Source organism: Pholcus phalangioides, unplaced genomic scaffold (assembly GCF_987345545.1).
Source record: "Pholcus phalangioides strain wild (caught in Gottingen) unplaced genomic scaffold, Ppha-v1.0 ptg000005l_1, whole genome shotgun sequence".
Classification (NCBI taxonomy): domain Eukaryota; kingdom Metazoa; phylum Arthropoda; class Arachnida; order Araneae; family Pholcidae; genus Pholcus; species Pholcus phalangioides.
Window position 1 is genome coordinate 13,432,084 of NW_028301598.1, and position 22,285 is coordinate 13,454,368.

Sequence of the window (22,285 nt, forward strand, 5' to 3'; positions counted from 1 at the left end):
GTCTCTCGGCTGTCCTCATATTTACTGATTGATATGACATCAACAGATCATCCACGTAAAGTGCGCCAGTGACAGACAACGGGAGTTGGTTCAACACACCGTTGAGTCTCAAAATAAACAGTGTAACACTTAAAATGCTACCTTGAGGTACACCTTGTTCTTTGATTTGGGGAGCTGATAATGTGCTTCCGATCCGTACCTGGAAGATGCGGCGTGCAAGAAAGTTCTTAATGAAAATGGGCAAGTTGCCCCGCAAGCCGGTATTGTAGAGCTCAGAAAGAATTCCGTGCCTCCAAGTACGGTCGTAGGCCTTTTCTATGTCGAAAAATATGGCTAGCATATGCTCCCTCTTCACAAATGCTTGTCTAATTGATGTCTCAAGGCGTAACAGATTGCATGTTGTGGACCTAGCAATAGGTCTGTTACTGTTCGGTTGTTGAGGATTTTTGCCATGCTTCGGGAATGCAAGAACTATGGCTGCTCGACAGGTGTCAGGAAATGAATGACTGACCCAGATCCGATTAAATAATATGAGTAAATGTGAGAGTGATTCAGATGAGAGATGCCGAATCATGGAGTAATGAATGGCATCGGGCCCTACAGCTGAGTCAGGACTTCGTTGCAAGGCCGTCGTCAGTTCATGAAGGGTGAACAATGAATTGTACCCCTCCGGTGTAAAAGGCCGGAAGGTGTACGATGTACGTTCGGCTGATGATTTAATGGGCTGAAACGATGGGGGATAGTTCGCATCACTGGAGACAGCGGCGAAATGGGCGGCGATGGTATCCGCAATATCCCTCACATCGCTGATGATAGTGCCATTGGTATTTAAAATGGTGATGGGATGAGACTGATAATGACCATTGATTTTTCGGATCCGGTCCCAAATGACTTTAGATGAAGTAGATGAATTGATTCCCGTCGTAAACTTTTGCCAGGACTCGCGTTGAGCCTGGCGCCTGGTTCTTCTCGCTATCGCCTTTGCTTCTAAAAATGCCAACTTGTTGTCATGGGTAGGATACCGCCGGAACCTACTCCATGCTTTCTTTTGTGCTTTAATCGTGAGATTACATTCGTGGTTCCACCAAGGTTTAGGAAATTTACGAAGTTTCGAGGAGACTTTGGGTATTGTTTCATTGGCTGCTGAGATCATACAACTGGTCACAAGGTCGACACAATGGTCGACGTCGGGTTGCGAAACCATATCCTCCGTGATTGCTGCCTTGACCGTGAAGTCTGCCCATCGGGCGGCCACAAGCTTCCACCGAGGAGGACCCTCAGGTATGCTATGGCTTCGATCAAGGCACTTAACCACTAGAGGGAAATGATTGCTCCCGTGGAGGTCTGGATCAACCGACCAGGACCAGTTGGGCTGGAGTGAGGGTGAACATAACGATAAATCTATTGCAGCGAAACTATTGTTTGGGGCATGGAAATGAGTGAAACTGCCATCATTCATGATGGCGAGGTCCATGTCATCTAACAGACGTTCAACCATTTCCCCACGAGGGGTGTTGCTGTTAGAACCCCACATCATGTTATGAGCATTGAAGAAGAAAAAATGGTGGAGGCGATTGATCAATCAGATCTTCTAGATCTCTCTGTAAGATGGTGTCATTTGGTGGCAAATAAATGGAACAGATGGTAATTCTTAGGCCTGTAGAGATTTCCACCGCGATGCCTTGCAGGTTCGTATGCAGCGTTAAAACGCGCAGCGACACATGATGTGGAACCAGCAGAGCAACACCGCGGCAGGCTCTACTCCCGTCATCGTAATCAATACGGAACAGGGAATGTCGCCTGATGTTCCATGTCTCCGAGGGCTTCGTGAAACTTTCCTGGAGTGCCACGCAAACAGGATGATAGTGATTGATCAAATCCTTGAGATCTCCATAATTGGATCTAAGACCACGAATGTTCCATTGAATTATTTTGGACATAAATTAAGTAGAAGTAGACTGTTCAACGTCTTTGAATTTATTCCGGTCTAGTTTCCGGCGAGTACCACCAGTTTGTGACGGATTATCAAGATCCATATCACCAATTGACTTGTCATCAATTAGTGACACATTCTTGAGAGTGGGACATTTTATTGCTCTCTGTATTGCTTTTCTTGAATATCCGGTCTTTTTAGATTTATTTCCAGAATTAATCTTGGGTTCAGTAACAGTAGGTTTTTTGAATGTGTGCACTGTTGCTTTTCCTGTCTCTTCTTCGGAGGTAGTGGACTCCCTCCGTAATCCAGCAGAGCAACAGCAGCCACAACTATTACACGGTTGGTTAGATGATGATGTTTGAGTTGATGTATCAGCTATTGGTTCAGTCTGAGTTGTTACGGATGCTTTGGTGACATTGTTAGTCATATTAGCTGATGATGGATTTGTTACCATATTAGAATATGATCTATTACCTATTGGAGTTTGGTTAGAGGTTATACGACGGCGTGCTTCGATATATGAGATGTTATTGAGGACCTTGATCTTCTGGATCTCTTTTTCTTCATTCCATTTCGGACACTTTCTGTCAAATGCGGGGTGGTCGCCACCGCAATTGACGCACTTGAATGGTGAATTAGTGCAGTTGTCCGAAATGTGGTCCTTCTCACCGCATTTTGCGCAGGTGGGTTGGCTGCGGCACGCCGTTCGTGAGTGGCCGTATTTTTTTCAGTTAAAGCATCGAACAGGGTTAGGAATGTATGGCCGGATTTTGAGGTTATAATAACCTATTTTGATATCTTTCGGCAATGTTGGTGATGAGAATGTGAGAATTATGTTTCGTGTGGGAGCTGGATTGCCATCTTTGCGGCTCATAATATGTTTGGCAGATGTTACGCGTTGAGACGCCAGCTCTTGTGTTAGTTCTTCTTCATCCATGTTAATTAAGTTATTATCTGAAATGACACCACGTGAATAATTCAACGTGGGATGGATTTTGACTGTTATTGGAATGTCTCCGAGAGATGTGAGCTTTTGAATGAGTTCGGCTTGTTTGGATGTGTTAGTTTCGATGAGAAGGTCTCCTGAACGAAGGGCCTTCACCGATTTTAAGGTACCAACTGTGCCATAGAGAGCTTTATCTATTACAAATGGTGATACTTTGGCCAGCGGTTTTTCGGCATCTGAAGAGTGCAGAAAGAAAAATGAGACAGTTGATGAATTTGAAGCAGTTACAGTGACATGTGTTTGGTTTGAAGCAGTTCTTTGACGTTTTGGTGCATTTTGATTTTTTCCCATATTTGAATGGGTATTGTTCCACTCCCACCCACCATGCCCACCATGGAGCCCTACGAGGGGACGCGCACACGTAACCGGTGAAAGTTAGTAGCAACGTCAGGTTAGGTGGGAGCTATACACCACCAAAGCAGGCGAGCAGACGCGTTCAAGATCCAAGATCGTCGTGAAGCAGCACCAACAAACCTCAACGACGTCCGGCAGGCCCGGCCCCTCTACCTGCCCAGTAGTGTAACCCCTTCAGCCACCGAGGCGACCACAGCCGATTGACCTGGACGGGGCTAATCCAAGCCTCCCGTTTCGGCTGAATCCGAGGCCAAAGCTAGAGCATCAGGCTAACCAGGATCCCCATCTCCAGCCTTACGGGTCTCCACGCACGGCAAACACGCAGGTAGACAGCGTCCCAGACAGAGCATACGCTAGAAGCAACGCCCCGTCAGGGAGGACCCCTCCCCGCCTAAGCGGGGTCCACAATGAGGGGTTGGACACAAGACATAAACATGTACAGGACAAAACAAGACGCAAGACAAGTACTGCAAGATGTGTAGAAAAAAAACCCATGTAATCTGGGCTATTGAAAGTGAAGGATATGAGCACAAATAAGCGATGACAATGACGTGTGATAGATTTAGCATTACCCAGGGTGCACCACGAGGAGGCCTATCACATTACACCCCGTGTATATTAGAACATGACGGGTAGTATATGTGTTATAAATAATAATTGCAAATCTGGTATCGAGATCTGCTATACCTGAAAACTAAACTAACCCAAATACAAAGAAAACCACTATTGGCAATTACAAAATGCTATAAATCCGTATCGGACGTTGCTTTAGAAGTACTAGCAGGATGTATACCATTGTATTTAATAGCACAAAGTAATAAGAAAAATTTTTTGCTGTATACGCGACGAGAAAATATTCGGGTACATGGAGAAGAAATATCCCCTAATGACATTTATCACGGGCCAATTGACTTTGAAGAGCCATGGAAAATGCGAAGTTTAACATGGGATAGTAAGATTATGGAATAATATTTGAGGAAGAAGTAAAACGACTATCAGATAACACCACGGTGTATAGAGCTGAATTATTAGCAATTAAAATGGCTTTGGAAAGAATAGAATCGATGAGAATCGAAGAAGTAGACCTTTATACCGACTCCATGTCGTGTCTGAATGCGTTGAAAAGATCAGACAGGTATGAAGAAGAAACTAAAATAATTAAAGAGATATGTCTCCAAAGGGTAGTAAATTTGCATTGGGTCAAGGCCCACACGGGTAACAAACATAACGAATATGTGGACAAATTGGCAAAATCAACTACATAGCCAAATTGATCTTGCAACCAAATATAGTAAAGCACAGATCAAGACTAAACTGAAGAAGGAAAACATCAGGGAATGGCAAAGGAAATGGGACACAACAACAAAAGGACGCTCTGTATATGCAATTTATCCAGGGGTTGGAACGAAAAGAACACTAGGCGACTTTTACATTAATCAACTCTTAACAGAACACGGTGCACTTGGTTATTACCAAGGTTGGCACCATGGGAGAAGTAGCTTATGTGTATTTTGTGGAGACACAAATACACGAAGAAGACACTATATTTACGAGTGTCAATACTGGAAAGAGGAGAGAGAGAAGACAATTCCTAGAAACATGAGAGACCTGGAACTGAAAATTTTGTTGAAAAACAGAAGAATAAAACTATTGCTGACCAGAATCATTAAAGAATCAATGATCATATATTGTGAGTACTGGCAGTGAATTCACACCAGCGCCACTTGTGTGATCGATTCGCAAATAATAAAAGTAACTGGACACGATCATGGAAGATTCAGGAGCAGCTCGAGTAAGGAAGAGGGAGAGGGGTGGGACAGTATGGATGGTATATATAGAGGATCAGGATGTCTGTTTGCTCTGTGACAAATGTCTGTGAATAATAATGTGATTGACAATTGTTCTCTCGATAATAATTTTTTTACATTTTGTAATTTTGTAGAATTTTATAATTTCAATAATTTGAATATGAATAATATTTAGCAGTAATTACTGTAAAATGATAATTGAACTGATGGAATCGTTATTTAAATGACTTAGGTATTGTGGTAACGACTTTCTGGGAAAGAAAATATGTGTGTTTTGAAGGATGTAATATATGTAAAACATTTTGTGAGCATTGACAATAACTTGTATTTCTTTGGTAAGAAACATGATTGATTGGTAAGGGATTACTAAGGTAACAAGGAATGGTGGAACCGCCAGTAGATGAATGTCGGAAGATGATTAATGGATATTTTTAATGCACACAGATAGAAACTAACGGATGATTGTATTTATAAATTTAATATGTGAACTATATAAGGTAAATAATATTTGTGCTTTTAACATCTAACAAAAGAATGTTTAGATAGCAATGGTTGTAAAACAACTATTGCGACTACATATTTGAATACTGAATGGATTTGTTGCGACCATGTCATCATTGTCTTTGAGAATTGTGTCTGTATGATCTATGATATAATATGCAAATATGTATAACACAGGATATGTTCATAACATGTAAAGACCTTTAAAAGGATCGCTGGTGAAATGGTATAAATAACCACTAATACCTTGTTGCCCTTTATGGGTAGTCTTTGGGAAAGAAAATGGATTTTTGCCCTATTCTGACCTTACAAACTGATGCAAGGTCTTTGATAGATCGATCATATATCTGGTATGTGGAGATCCTTAGTATAATTAACCGTCCCGCAACTTGTCTGAGAATGTGTGGTTGTGTTGGATAGTTTGTAACACCTTGTTCTTAATTGTTTGGAGAGACATTCTAATACATGATAATAGAACGTTGCCAACCAGGTTAGATTCCAATTGTTGATCATAAATAGTAACGATTTTATGGGTTACATAAGTCTAACCTAGAATTAACAGGGAATTTTATCAACTTGGAACCAATCATAATTTTTGATAGTGAAAATGATTGTATCACTGTTTTAACATAGTCCCACTGATGAGTTGGTTCTCTGGGACGATGTTTATTTATTGCCTATTGAGATATGTTGTTTATAGGCGATTAAGCACCAGTATTGGCTGATTGGTGGCTTGGCGCCTGGGGAATATCACCCCGCACTAACACGTTTTACCAATTTGGGAGCCGAAAAAAAAAGAAAAAGAAAAAAAAAAGGAATTTTATTGATTCCATTCGCTCAGTTAATCCGCTAAGGATTGCTCTCTCGACGTCTGATCTACAGTGACCGTATATCCTAATGGATGGGTCGTGCGTATGATGTTTTGTATATATGTGTTATAAGTATTCATTAAGTGTAGGAGAAACAGTGTTTACATAAAATTATGCAATCGAGTGAAGTGAGAGAAAGTTCTGCGGATATTAGAAATGCCACGCGGTTGCGAGGTGTTGGGGCTAACACAGTCGTGTGTAATGTTCGGGAGCCGTAAGTACGGAAAACTTTGAAAAATCTTTGAAAAAAAAAAAAATTCATGACAATTGGCCCAAAATGTCTGGAGTCAAACTTTTCTGAAAGCTGAACGCTGCGGCGCCTCTGTTAGCCAAAGATGATTAACCATTAGGTAATATGTTTTGTAGGATGTCATTGTTATGTATCCAACTGGGGCGTTTGTCTTAAAAATTTTTTTTTTTTTTTGATTCAGAATCTGACATTATTTAAATTCTGAGATGATTATTATTCAAGATATATGTTTTTGAATGCTTATTATAACATTGGTTTTGACATTTGGTCGCCATTATCGAAGCAACGTGGCCAAGGACAGAAGCTTGCTAAAAAATTATACAGGGTACAAACTTGGAGGTTATAAATTGAACGCAAGCTAGACTCTATAGTCCCGTATTTGAAGACGGACCATAATTTAAATTGAGAATCTGAACATTGTATATTTACATCATATGCTGATAGTATGAATATATGTGATTAATAGCGTCGTGTACCCCGTGGATCATTTAACTATTGATTATTACGCAGTCCCGTAATAGGTTGGTGACCATATTACTTTAAAATTTTGCGAGACATTGTATTATTTCGCATTCTATGTCTATTGTATGCATCTACGCTATTTATCATATCATAGCCTCTCACATGATCCTGGACTGTCTCAATTATAGAATGACAAAGTTTTAGTTTGACAATATCCATTATGCATTTTGTGGTATGATGCCCTTATGTTACACATAATGTGTTTATTTTCTGAGATTGGGACATTTTATTGCATTATATCATCAATATATTTGAGAATAGCCTTAACTGCATACCACTGTGTGTTTGTATCACTATATTTTGTACGGGAATTTTTTGTTATATGTTTGAATACGGGATTAAGTCTTTCGTCATTCTTGGCATTGTTGAATCAATTGTTTCTTCCTAAATTTAGCGCCAGTTGGTGAAATCTGAATATTGTAACCATACGTCACGTTCCCATTCTTTGTCCTGTTGTTATTGCTTTTTGTCACTTATTGTGTAAAAACAGTGTAAAATGAGTCGCACATACTCCGGACACTATAAATTGCTGAAAAACGTGTTAGCAAACGAGAAATCAGCAGAAAAATTTGCAACTGTTTTTGAGAATCTTGAAAATGTTAGTCACATCACCAATCAGGAAGAGACGCTAACTGACGATACACGGGCTTCTCCGAACAGTAGAGTGTTTATTATTCTCCAATAATGTGTGATAAAGGCCCATCTTTTATCCGGTATACTTCTCCTAATCCGCCCAGACGAAGCCAACGACTGCAACCCATGTGTTCCACTGCTAAAAGACCTACGCAAACATCATTGGCTTTTAATTTGTCTGTCATCCCAATGTCGGAGATGCACAATTCATCAGGTGTCTCATCTATATTGTTGGATTCTGCGCATCAAGCTGGAGATCTTCAACGACAAGCAACAACACCTATCCCTGCCACACAGGCCAGATTCGGGTTTTTTTTGTTCAAATATCGTGAACTCGTCTTTTTTCGAGAATCAGTCCCTCAATTTGGACTCTTCTTCAATGGCTACCACCTTCGAGGAGAAAGACGACGAACCCTACGATGCATCGAACGACTTGCCTTCATCCAGCAAACGGAAAAAGAGGTTAAAAAATCTCTATACTTCGGGAGCCCTAACTCAAATGATTCTTCACAAGAGGACGATACTGCTTTGATGGACGAGGTGAATACAAGAACAAAAAGTTTCAAGAAAACATCAAAGCATATCTTCAACTAAGAAGGGAAAAAAACATGATGTTCGGAATATCAGAGATAAGAATACCCGCAACAATCGTCGAGATGAAAAAAGTACAGAAACAAATCAATTAAATTGTATTACGGAAGAACTTAATCTCTTGGACAGTAATCCACAAAATATTACAGACTCGGACGTCGAGAAGAGTATCGAACCAGTTTGTGGACACTGTAAGGCATCTTTTAGAGATTTAGCGACTAAAAAACTATTGGAGAGACTAGAAGGTCTATATTGTACTGAAGAAAACAGCAATTTGGAGGAGTACTATGAAAACAGAGTCCGAGAAGCGGAAGACTTGGCGTTCCGACTTCAGCCTGATCGCAAAAAAATCCAATTCAAGGAATATGGACCATTTGATAAATGCACAAATATTCTGCAAATGATGACCTGTATCACGGACATTGTACATTCTTTTACAATTGTAGAGAACAAGATTGGACACAACATCCCTCGAGCCGCCCGCAAAAGAGCAGATAAATTAATCAAACTCGTGGAAGATTGGATAGAAGAAAGTTGTAGTGAAAATGAGAAATTGTCCAAAACAGCACAAGAGAAACAGGTAATTGGAGGAAATAAAATTTTGAAAAACCCTTCAGTTGTAGAGGACGGTGCAAAGATAACGAAGGGAAATTCTACTAAAATTCTCGGTCTTCCTCCCCCCCCCCCCTTTCGCAGAGGAAGAAAAAGGTGAAGAAGGTGAGTTTCAAAAATTCCTCTTCTTCACAGACCCAGGAAAACAATACGGAGGATAAAGAGAAGACTGAGATTGATAATCTAACTATCCCGCCTCCAATAGAATTTGCTTCTGAAAAAGCAACGGCGTCAGAAGAATCGGAGCAATTTGAGATTGTAGAAGAGCTGATCGTAGAACAGGAAGACAAAATACAAGAAAAATTTCAAGAGGTGCGCAAGAGGAAGAAAAAGAATAAGCGAAAGGTACAGGAAGGAGGAATCTCACAGGAACGAAGAAATCCAGATGAATTTTTTACAATTGAGAAACAAAACAATCTTTTGAGAAACAATAACTCTACGAAAAAATATATTTTTAATGAGTTTCGAATAATTTTAAACCAATTTCATAATGGCATAGGAAGAATCAGAAAAATAAGCAGAGGATATGCACTCGATTGCTACCAAAATAAAACATGTCAAGAAATAAAAGCAGCTGTCCTCTCTAGAAAAGTGACAAGAGACAATATCTATGCCATCCCCACGAACAACTCCCAAATGGGGGATGGAAATAGCCAACAATCATCAAAAATTAATCGAGTTCTTGGGAATACATTATCATCTAGTAAAAGTGCTGAATCTCGATCAAATATTTACCTAGAGCGGGATAAGACACCACAGACAAGGACGGTTTTAATTTACAGGAGAAGAGAGTCAACAGGTCAAGAAACAATCAGCCTCATTGAATTTCTTGATGAATTCGACTCAGAAATTATTGGTACTCGTCCAGTTAGAAATGGGTTGGCTGTTCAATGTAAATCCATGGAAATTTGCTACAATATTAAGAGTTCCCTGGAGAATAATGACTATCTAAATCATCATGCTAGTGCCTTTATCAAATCTCGAATGCCTAGTAAAAAGAGTGACCGATGGAACCAAACACAATCTTCGTACTCCTCCGGTAACAAGCAATATCAGGAACAGGAGAAATTTTCAATTCACATGACCTACTGTACCAGTAAAGATCCAACTCTCACAAGGAAAAACCTGGAGGAACAGCTCAAATATGCCGGATTCCAACATCTAGTTCGGCGTATTTCTCAAGGCCCGAATGGTCTTTTTATAGATTGCTCATCCTTGTATGGACAAGCAGGAGAGAGATCAATAACAATTTTAAACTCAAACTTCACCTACGCGTCATCTAATCCTCAGGCTTATCGTGAGATCAAAAGACTTTCCTTCTTTTCGTGGTTCTAAATTCTTGTGTAACATCCCTTAAGAGAACACCTTATTTGTCATTATATAGGATTATGTCTTCTCCTGATCATCAACGTTCAGTGTCTGTTCCAACATCTTCCACAAATGACATCAAAATATTACAATTTAATGCCAACAAATGCAGAAATGCGACTGCGCTTCTTCCGTTGCAAGCCACCAAAAACTCTTGGGGTATATTGATGTTACAAGAACCTCTGATCGGTAAAGGTAAACTACTCGAACTTCCAGCGCCTTGGCCGAAATGGACCTCTCTAAATAAAAATGCAGCGATAGTCCTTGCTAGTCAACATCTGTCCGGTGCCATTTTTTCCATCATGACAAATTGTGTGGCAATTAAAATTTGTACCATTTCTGGAGAAATAATTTTAGTCTCGGCGTATTCATCCCCATACCAGAAAATCGAAAATACCATTCAAGAACTGAACCTTATTTGTGGGAAAGCTGGTAACTCTCCAATTTTAATATCTGCAGATATGAACGCCCACCACCAAAGCTGGGGGATATAAGGATAATAACAACAGAGGATGGTCGTTGCTGGATTTCTCTAATGCCAATCATCTGACATTTCACAATGATGGCTCGAACACATACGGATACTTCGGGGCCACAGGTGCTCCAGACGTTACATTGTCAAATTTTGTTCCACCGCTTGTTAATCTAACTTGGAAGGTCAGGCATCTCGATGTTACACATAGCCCGCATTCACATATAGAAATTTCTATTTCTGATCAACCATCAATCATTAAGACGGTCAAATTCTCCAACTCGAGACGCCGAATTGAGAAGTTCACGAGATCAATGGTTGATCAATTACCTCTCCATGTACAAAATATCAACTTTGCTACATCCACTGAACAATTGGAAGAATGCACGAATGATCTCTTCAATCTCTTGAAAACGCAGGGTAACAAGTATCTCCTTATATCAAAGCAAAAGACACGATATTTTGACGGGTGGTGGACCAAAGATTTAGAGGTCGCTAGACGGAAATACAGGGCTAGTAAGAGAAGGTATCTAGCGGCAAACCCAGATAATAAGGAGGTATTGAGAATCATTTACCACCGTAACAGGGCCTTATATTCAAAATTAATCAGGAAAACAAAAAGAAACTTCTGGAGGGAATTGTGTAACTCAGCTACAAATCTGTACGGTATATTTTACAAAGCAACAGTGAAACAATCTTCTCTGTCCCCACAACTTTTTTTCCAAACTGATACAGACGAGAATTTGACTGTCCTAGAACAAGCCCAAAGGCAACTTCAAGAATTTTCCCCTGAGGCTAACTATCCAACCAATCATCAAATAACCTTTTCAACGACTAGTTTGGTGTCTCATGAGCCGGATAATAAGAAAATCTCACGCCAAGAACTGTGGCTCATTGCAAGTCATTTAAATAAGAAAAAAGTTCCTGGCGAAGACGCAATTAATAATGCAACCCTTCAAGCTCTACTGCAAAGCTTTCCCGAGGTGTTCTCCGCATTATTTAATAAATGCCTTCAACTTGAACATTTCCCACGACATTTCAAGATTATCAATGTCCTCTTCTTCCTCAAAAAAGACAAAGATCCAACATCAACTAAATCATATAGACCCATTCATTTGTTATCAACATTGGGTAAATTGTTCGAAAAAGTCATTTGCCAGAGAGTTATCTTCTTCTTGTAAAAATCTAATGTCATCAGCCCCCTTCAATACGGATTTGGGAGTTCGGCAGAACAAGCTCTCATGGACATTGTCAAAGAATTAAAAAACGTAACGTCATAATAATTACCTTGGACATCCAGGGGGCTTTCGATCACATCAATCATATTATCAGGGAAAAATTTATTAATCTGCCTATACCATCTAATCTAGCCAATATTCTGATAAGCATGCTCCAACACAGGGTGGTACAGATCCAGACACCATTAGGAACAGTTCGACATAGAATGGCAAGGGGATGCCCTCAAGGATCGTGTTCCGGGCCACTACTTTAGAACATATTCCTTAATGATCTCCTCCTTAAGAGGTGGCCGAAGAATGTCAGGCCTACGCAGATGACATTACGGTAATGGCCTCGGGCCCTACAGTAGAAGGCACAGGTAGACTAGCCACATATGTGCTAAATGAAATCCATCATTGGTTAGATGAACACGGACTCAGCATCGCAATGGATAAAACCAACATTTTGTGGCTCTCTTCCAAAAGACCACCATCGGCAAAAATTGGCGACAATTTCATCAAGAAACGATCTAATATCAAGATTCTCGGGGTGACATTTGATGACCAACTGAATTGGTACAGCCATATCGCTACAATTTTGACCAAAATTAATGCCCTAATGCCAAGATTATGGTGCTCTACCGGAAAGGAATGGGGCATCACCACGTCAATGCGAAGAATCCTTTATATGACTGTGGCTGAGAGGATCATCGCATACGGTGCCCCAGCCTGGGGTATCACATTAACGGAGGAACAGGGTAGATGTCTTGATTCTATCCAACGGGGTTGCTTATTGTACATCCTCAAAGCTTACTCAACGTCACCAACAAACGCCCTGCAAATCTTGGCTGGTCTGCCTCCACTAAGATATATCGTGGAGTACGAAGCTAAAATAGGGGCACTTCGGAACAAACGCAATATCCAGCTACAAGATGCAACTCACATCAGTCACACTCAACTCCAAAGGAAAATCACCGGATGGACGAGACACCCGGCAGAATATCCTGATGATAGACAAATATCTACAGATCCGACTGACACGGGACTGTTTAAAAAATCCTATTTCGACATCTATACCGATGGTTCAAAGACGGAAAATGGAGTTGCAGCAGCTTTTACTATCCTTCAGAAAGATGACATCTTGTACAGATGGTCTTGTAAATTGAATACCAATAACACAGTATTCCAAGCCGAACTTTTTGCTTTACGTATGGCTATTAAGAAAGCGGAAGAACTCCAGAAGAGAACATCTATCTTCACAGATTCACTTTCATCACTCCATTCAATCAGGGATCCCTTGTCTCAACACCTCATCGCTAGGCAAATCAGAAAGGTTCTGTGTGCCAATCCTTAAATCAGTCTCAATTGGGTGAAAGCTCATGCAGGAACATATGGGAATGAACAGGCAGACCAACTTGCAAAAGGTGCGACTGCAAGAGTGACGTCTGACTTTTCGCTGCTCTTCCCTAAGTCATGGGCAAAGAACATCTTATCTGAGGAAATGATGCAGAAGTGGTAAAATCGATGGCAGACAAAACGCAAAGTTGGCAGGAAAATATATGTTCTCCTCCCCACAGCAAGATACAAATATAGGAAATGGCTATATTTTTTTCCGAACATGGTCCTTTCCCAGCATATCTGGCGAGATTTCATCGACAGACTGAGAAATGCAAATGTGGCGGGGAGGGCACGGTCATCCACTACGCTACAGCCTGCCCGTTGACCAAAGACTTCCACTTACAAATCCCTGTTGCTGATACACAGTCTTGGAAGTTGAAGGTCTTCCAAAATCCTGGCAGTTATAATAAGATTAAAAATCTTATCAACTTTATGGAAAATAATCAAGAGTTATACATCTTCCCGAGACCTATTGCATATGAAGACAGAGAAGATCCCTTGGACTCTGATTCGGACTCAGACTATGTACCATAATTGCGACGTCTTTCCTAACCCCATGTGCTATAAAATATATATAGTGATATTTTGATGAAATTTATCATTGTCAGTGATGCCAATATGTATTCTTTCCATGTTCATACAGGGTGATCAGCGAATAAGCCCTATTTCAAAATTAAATATCTCTACAACAAAGATCAATAGAATTATGCGGTAAACGGTACGTTTATTAGCAAAACTGTAAAAATGTTGTACAGAAATTTCGAAAATTTAGTTTTTTTTTTAATTTTTTAAAATTAAAAAAAAACAAAAAAAACTGGAGATTTTGGGATTCTGAAAATCCTCATTTGTGTGAAGAGAAACCACTGCATTCGCCTAAATTTACTGCATGGGCTGCGGTATGCGCCAGAGGCATTATCGGCCCCCTTCTTCGTGCGAGAAACGATTACTACTGAACGTTACGTTACAATTTTGGAACAATTTGTCAGCACACATGGCGCATACCACTGCAGTAACTTTAGGCGAATGCAGTGGTTTCTCTTCGCACAAATGAGGATTTTCGGAACCCCAAAATCTCCAGTTTTGTTTTTAATTTTAAAAAATTAAAAAAAAAACGAAATTTTCGAAATTTCTGTACAACATTCTTACAGTTTTGCTAATAAACGTACCGTTTACCGCATAATTCTATTGATCTTTGTTGTAGAGATATTTAATTTTGAAATAAGGGCTTATTCGCTGATCACCCTGTATATGATTTTTTTTATCCAAAGCATATACTTCAGATTCAATGTTTAATAATATCCTGTTTGAATTTTGCTACTCTGCTTTGATGGGCTGAGCGCAATTGCTGATTGAATTTTTTTTCGATTGAATTGTCGACTAAATTTTATTATTCAATCATGCGTAGTTTGCAGATGTTGTCCTATAGCATAATTAAATTTTATCTCATTTCATGTATGTTTACTATGCATGTTATATACGTACCGTTACCTACCTCTCTTGTTGGCTCGTAAGACGGGTCCTCCGAACGCGAATGTCGTCCCCTTGATCCCCCCGTCTGATAAGGGCAGACCTACTATTAATTAGCTTCAACGGGCTAAAACAAGCTATGGTACAATTCTGAGAATACATATAGAATATATTTCGCACACACACCCTATATTTACTACTACTACTAAACCACACATGTACCTCGTCGATATTCCTCTGCAGAACTTCTAACAAATTGGTACATGTTGGAATGTGCACGTCCATGTTTTGAACCTAATGTAATGCGTGTTATAGTGCTGCCATCTACCACATATTTTTCCAACTGTAAGTGAAGTGTAATGTTTGAAGATTTTACCGTTGTAGGCCTGTTGCTCTCTGCTGCAAGACTTTTTAACGGGGAGATCAGCTTGCATTCGCACCTCGAAGTTCGGAACCACAGAAAACCACCTTCAGCCAACCAGCACTGTGGCAATGGTGGGGTTCGAACCCGGGACCTCGCTATGCGAGTCCGTCACTATGATCACCACAGCGGCCCACCACATTTACAAGCATATAAAGATATACAAGTGACATATGCATATGTATTTTTTGTACATGTCTTTTATGCTCCACCAAACACTTAGTAATAACCTATAAAATATCAGGGATGGGATAACTGTTGACCCGTTTTGGAGCAGTAAATTTAGTGTTTCGGAGCAGTGTGCAGAATCATTATTACCTTAGTGAACAATGAAAATTTTTCGTAGCCGGTCAATTTGTCGCACTCAACTTGTCGCGCTCAACTCGTCGCGCATCAATTTGTCGCAGTGCCAATTCGTCGCGGTACAAATTCGTCGCAGAGCCAATTTGTCGCGGTACAAATTCGTCGCAGTGCCAATTCGTCGCGGTACAAATTCGTCGCAGAGCCAATTCGTCGCGGTACAAATTCGTCGCAGTCTCAATTCGTCGGGACGTCAATTTATCGCAGAGTCAACTCGTCACGCGATCTGTATGTAGGTTTTTTGTCTCATACGTGAAAAAATAAACATGAAGAAAAGTTTTTTTCCATCAAGAAATGCACACAGTTTACTAAAATTTTTTTTTTTGTCATTTCGAAAAAAATCATCGAAATTAAAATTGCAATTGATATTAATGTTTTATTATTCAATTATTGTAAATGTGAAAGAAATCATTTTTGTTATGATAAAATTTTTAAATTCTGTAAAAAATGTCGGTGTTTATGATATTCCCCAAATTACAGCGGAGGCTCTCTTTAAGTGTAAACTTGTATCTGTTCCATGTGGACTCGAGACTCCCACCAACATTAACCACTACAGTATCTCCACAAGAACCTGAAATAATTAATAATTTAATTTAATTAATATTTCATTTTCACTGGATAAGCCACACTTGTCGCTTTCTCTCGAGATTTCCATTACTCGTAGCGAGGGGAGTTGGGGCGCTCACCGAGATGATAAATTGTGATCACATACATTTTCAAAATTTAATTTGCACCGGATAAGTTGCACTTGCTGCTATCTGGCGTGATTTCCATTTCTCGCAGCGAAGGGTGTTGGGGGAACACTAAAATAATAAATTGGGGACAAAAAAATTTAAGTAAAGGCCCTTACACACGCTCAGTTATACCTGCGCAGTTATGTCTGTACAGGCCAACTAAGCAGGCATAACTGAGCGCGTGTAGGAGCCATCAGTTATAACTGCGCAGTTTTTTTCCCCTTCCTTATATATATTCTGTCCCTCTTTCTTTATTATTGATAACGAAGCTGAACAATGGTAATTGAATAATTTGTTTTGGAGACGGATTGCCTTGAAGTTAGAAGAAATTCTAATCGCGTAATTTTCATCATATATATAATTGTAATTTCATATTGAATAAAGACATCGAAATGAAATTTCAGAAATACTTCGACCATTGTTCAAATCCATATTTTTTTCTTCTTCTGAAATCTGTCTATTTTCAATAAATTTTCTCGAAATTATGAACACCGAAACACATATGTAATATGACAATTAATTGTTTATTGATTATTTGTAGAAGGGTTTCTAAACCAGGGGGTCCGTGACCTAGGATGTGAAAAACAATTTACTCTAGGGCCGTAAATAGAATTTTTGTCACCCTATAAAACTTTAAAGTTCGATAATTTTATAACGGTGTTCTTTGTTCCCACCTAAAATTGCCGCCCTCTAAATTTTGCCACCCGGGGCAGTTGCCTCCTCCACCCCAACTAGTTTCGGCCCTGATTAACTCATTGTTTTTGCATAGCCAAAATACTGAATATTATCGGTGGTCTTTTTATATTATCAACGGTGTTGTACCATCACCTTTATTTTATTGGCACAAACGGTCCGTGAAACAAAAAAGGGTAAAGAACCCCTGATTTATTTTATTAATTATAATTTCTGGGCCAAACAAAAAAGACTTAGAACCAGTGAACTAAAATATGAATCACATTGTTCTGATAATAATAAGTAAAGAGCTTTTCTGCTGTAACAAAAATGAAAATAAGTATACTCTCAGATCAACTGATGAGAAAATTTAATTTATTTTTTCAATACGTGTTGCATAACGGATAAGTAAATGAATAAAATAATCCAGTATCTATTTAACTAGGCAACGGCATGTGCATACGTAGTCCTCGACTCATCGGATGTAGTTAAAGAGACTTGGAGTAGTCGTCTGACGCAGGGCGCAAGTGTATTCCAGGCGGGGGCATATGCGATCTTGAATGCGTTCATCTGGGCCTCGCAACAAAGCTCCCCGGTGGTTATACAAGTACATTCAGATAGCTCTTCTTGCCTTCAAGCTATCTGCGATCCCCGCTCAACACATCGGGATATTCGTAGGATTCGACGGCTACTTTGCTCCCATCATTCGATTCGTATAATATGGGTTACAGCTCACACAGGAATCACAGGTAATGAGATGGCTGATCGTTCGTCTGGCCAAGGATGCCACTAGTTCGACCACCGAGGAACAACACTTACTGCCACGCAGCCACGTCAAATATCAATTAAAGAGTGAGCTGATGAGAAAGTGGCAAGCACAGTGGGATCGTAACGTCCAGAAGGACGCATATAGAATCCAACGGCATGTTCGCTGGCATCCTTTCATTTGGTCGCGCGAAAAGATTATTATGGTTACACACACACAGAGCATGGTCCGTTACCAGTATATTTAAGTGTCTTTGTGGTCAAGTCGGAACATTACAGCATTATCTGTGTTCCTGCCCGCACACTAAACAGTTCCATTTCGGCCACATTCCGATAATGGAAAGCTTTGCTGGAAGCGACGCGTACTTCAGAGCCCAACAAATGAACTTCGGTCGACTTCGCCAGCTGATCCACTGGACAAAAATCTGCATCATATCCATACCAAATAAGTTGGCACGAAGCGTAAACGAGGTGCTGATGACGACTATGTACCAGCTAGGTGCTTTCGCCCGGACCCTACTAGAATATACGATCTGCGGCCTCGTCGCTGAAACCCATCTACTGAGAGCCAAGCGACGTTGCGCCTATCGACATTTCGTACTGACGAATGTCTAATCAACTTACACACCCATCCTCCGGGAATGCTTCGATATCTCAATGAGATGGGAAGCGGGTTGTGTCTGGTCTTCAAAGGTCAAAGTATGTATTTATGTAGGTTTTAGAAAAGGATACATATATTCTTTGAAAAGGTCTTATCGTTGTTTGTTTCGCTGATTTGTTTTTATACGCAAAAAATATAGTTCATTTTCTCCGGTTCTTTAAAATTTTTCTAGAAGAATATAGAAGTGTGTGAATACTAAAAAAAAAAGAATTCAAATAATTCTCCTTAAGTGAGAGACGTATAAACGGGGTGATTTCACACGTACTTGCGCAAATCTTCTCCTTCTATAGCCACTTATCATATGTCATATACAATTTTTTTACATTGCGGTACTGTACATATAACTATTTCGAGACTTCTATGCACCTGAAGCCCTTGGGCTATACCTAAGCAGGTCCATCTGCTTAAAAGGGCGGAAAGCTACAGTTCAGTTATCAGTCTAAGGCCAGTATTACACTATAAAAAATTGTTAAAATCCCTTGTATAAAACTCAAAAAATCCAACCAATAAAGTTCATAGGTTACATTCGAGCAAATGCAACCGATAATCTTATTGGTTGAATTTTTCAAGTTTTATAAAAGGACTTTTAGAACACTTTCATAGTGTAATGCTGGCCTTAGATATATTGTCGGTAAAACATTCCTCAAAGATGTATTCTCTACATGGCAGATATATATTCAATAGTGAATTAGGGCCATTCAAGTATTACGTAAGCAGATTTTCAGCCATTTTTGACCCCCTCCCTTGTCAGCAAAAATCAGCAAAACACTGACCCCCATCCCCTTCCCTGTCAGCAAAATTTCACCAGCAGCTTAGAATATTTCATATCTTCAAAAAGGGGTGGTTGATGACGTAAACGACCTTCAAACCCCCCCCCCCCCCCCCGCCATCAAAAGTAAAAAAATTCGAAACTCCCTCCCCGATCCTGACGTAATACTTGAATGACCCCTTAGGCAAATTGTGCTTTGGGATGGGCATTGATCCTAATTTATCATCTTGGTGTGTTTCCGCAACACCCCTCGCTGCGAGAAATGGAGATCCCGCCAGAAAGCGGGAGTGCGGCTTATACGGTGAAAATTGAATTTTGAAAATTTATTTTATCGCAATTTATCATCTTGGTGTGTTCCCCCAACTCCCCTCGCTGCGAGAAATGGAGATCCCGCCAGAAAGCGGGAAGTGTGGCATGAATACCATGAAAACTGAATTTTGAAAATTTATTTGATCGACGTACTGACTCTGCGACAAATTTGTACCGCGACGAACTGATTCTGCGACAAATTCGTACCGCGACGAACTGATTCTGCGACAAATTTGTACCGCGACGAACTGACTCTGCGACAAATTTGTACCGCGACGAGTTTGTAGCACGACGAATTGACCTAGACCCAAAATTTTTGAACCGAGATAATCAGATTATTATATCTAGAACATTTTAACCAGTTATAGGGTTCCGGCGTCAAAAATCAGTTTTATATGTTTGATAAAACTTACATCCACTTGTAGGAACGTAAGTATTAGTCATAATCCAAGCTGAGCGTAAAAAGAAAAAGTTTACAAATCAAACAAATAAGCATACATTAAAAAAAACCTTGACATTTTGTTGACTGTTTCTATTGACTCATGACTCAGTTTTCCTCTAATTTCTCAAGAACACTACACATTTTTTCTTTTGGTGTTTTCAGACGAACTTGCCCACTTTCGATGTCTGCAAAGTTTTTTCTCTTTATCCCCATTTCTATCATTTTCTCTGCAGTGTTCAACATGGTTTTTGATGATGACAACTGAATTTCCAACTCCCTTTCTTGCTTTTAGTCTTTGATTCTCATCTGGTCGTGGAACTTTCTTATCAAAAGTTTTTTGGTGATGAAGCCTGTCTTGGTACTTCTGATGCGAGCAGCTTTCAGAAGACATCAATATCTTTGAGAATGCTGCACATAAGATTTCATTTGCCTAATGCCATTGCTACTTTCAATCGAAAGATTTGATCTATGTTGCAGGAAATGTTTGTTTACACCAAAGCAGTCTGCATTTCCATTTGGGCAAGGCATAATAAGGCTTTGACAAGCACAGGCAAAATTTTGAACTTTGCACTTAGATCCAAGATTTCAGATCAAATATAGATCCACAATACTTATCTCACCTTTGATAACTCACCTGTATATCTTCACACTGCAGAGAAATTCATTCACCCAAGAGAACAGGGATATCTGAAGGACAAACAACTTGCGGTAGCTTTGAAACGGGATACAAACACTTCATTTTTTCCAGCATGGTGTTCTCAAAAGGTAAACTAAGCAAGTGCTTGACGATCTGGCACCAGTGCAAGTGATCCAGCACCTAATAGAAATTTTTTCTTGAGAACATTCCCCAGCTCAGCAAGATTGGATTCTATTTCAGCACCAACAACCACATTTTTCTTCCAGTTCTCACTGCTTTCTATAGCTAAATTCTGGAGCTCAGAAATTTAACATTCTGAATATGTTTAGATTTCAGAAAACGCGCCATAATTTTTCTAACAAGAACTCCTAGCTCGTCATCCAAAAGGTGTATGAGGGACTCCTCTTTTTGAAATAATGCCAGAAAGCCATTGAAAAGTTCCAATGCTTCTTTCAGAAACAGAGCTTTCACCAAAACACTTTTATCTGAAAGGACTTCCTGGATTTGATGCAGTTGAGATAAGTTTGATCTGTACTCCTTACTTCCCAAGTAGTCGCCTGACGTCAAATATGACGTGAAAATTTGGTCATTTTCTCTGAATGACGTCAGTCAAAAAAAAAAATCACGTCATTTCAAAGTCATTTGGTGACCACGAACAATAAAGGTCAGGAAATAACGTGATTCTTGATGACCTTAATGAAATATCAGGTCATTTCATGACCTTATTAGCCATGAAAGTCATGAAATGACGTGATTTTTTTATGGCGTAAACGATTTTGCGTCATAAAAATCACGAATTTCTTTCCAACTGAAAAATTCTGTTCCGGATGAAAATATCAAAATTATCCAAAATGTTTGTTAATGAACCTTCTGAGGGTGTTTCAAAATTACCCTAGGCCTATTCGTTACTGGTTGTCACAAGATAAATGAAGTACTTTTAACTGCGATTTTGTTTTGAATGGAAATGCATAATTTTTCAATGAGTAATTGTTCATATAAATTTATCAACGTACGTTATATAAATTATAATTGCATCCATTTCATGTTTTTTACGGACGATCAGAAGATCTGTGAAATCTGTCAAAAATTCAAGAAGATGCAACGAATTCATTGATCTAAAAAAAATGAATTTTTTAAAAACTTTTTTTTTTCGATAATTGTAAACAATGCAAATAATTATATTTATAATTATATTACTATATTTTTCATGGATAAAAAAATGAAACGAAAAAATAACTGCCATCGGCTAAACTCAGCAAGAGATTAAACGGCAATTGTAATATAACTAATCAATACTTTTAAAGTCTTCATTAAATAACATCAGGTGGTTACTGCTACTTTAGCGCGATCGGTTAAGGCATGGCGTGAGATACATAGGGACAATACGGAGAGAAACCAGGTTCGACTCCGACCTGCGCCAGAAAGTGATACTTTTTTTTCCCCGTCTCTTCGAATAGCGCCATCTATCTTCTGAAAGTTTAACTATTTGCAAATGGTCATTTTTGACGTTT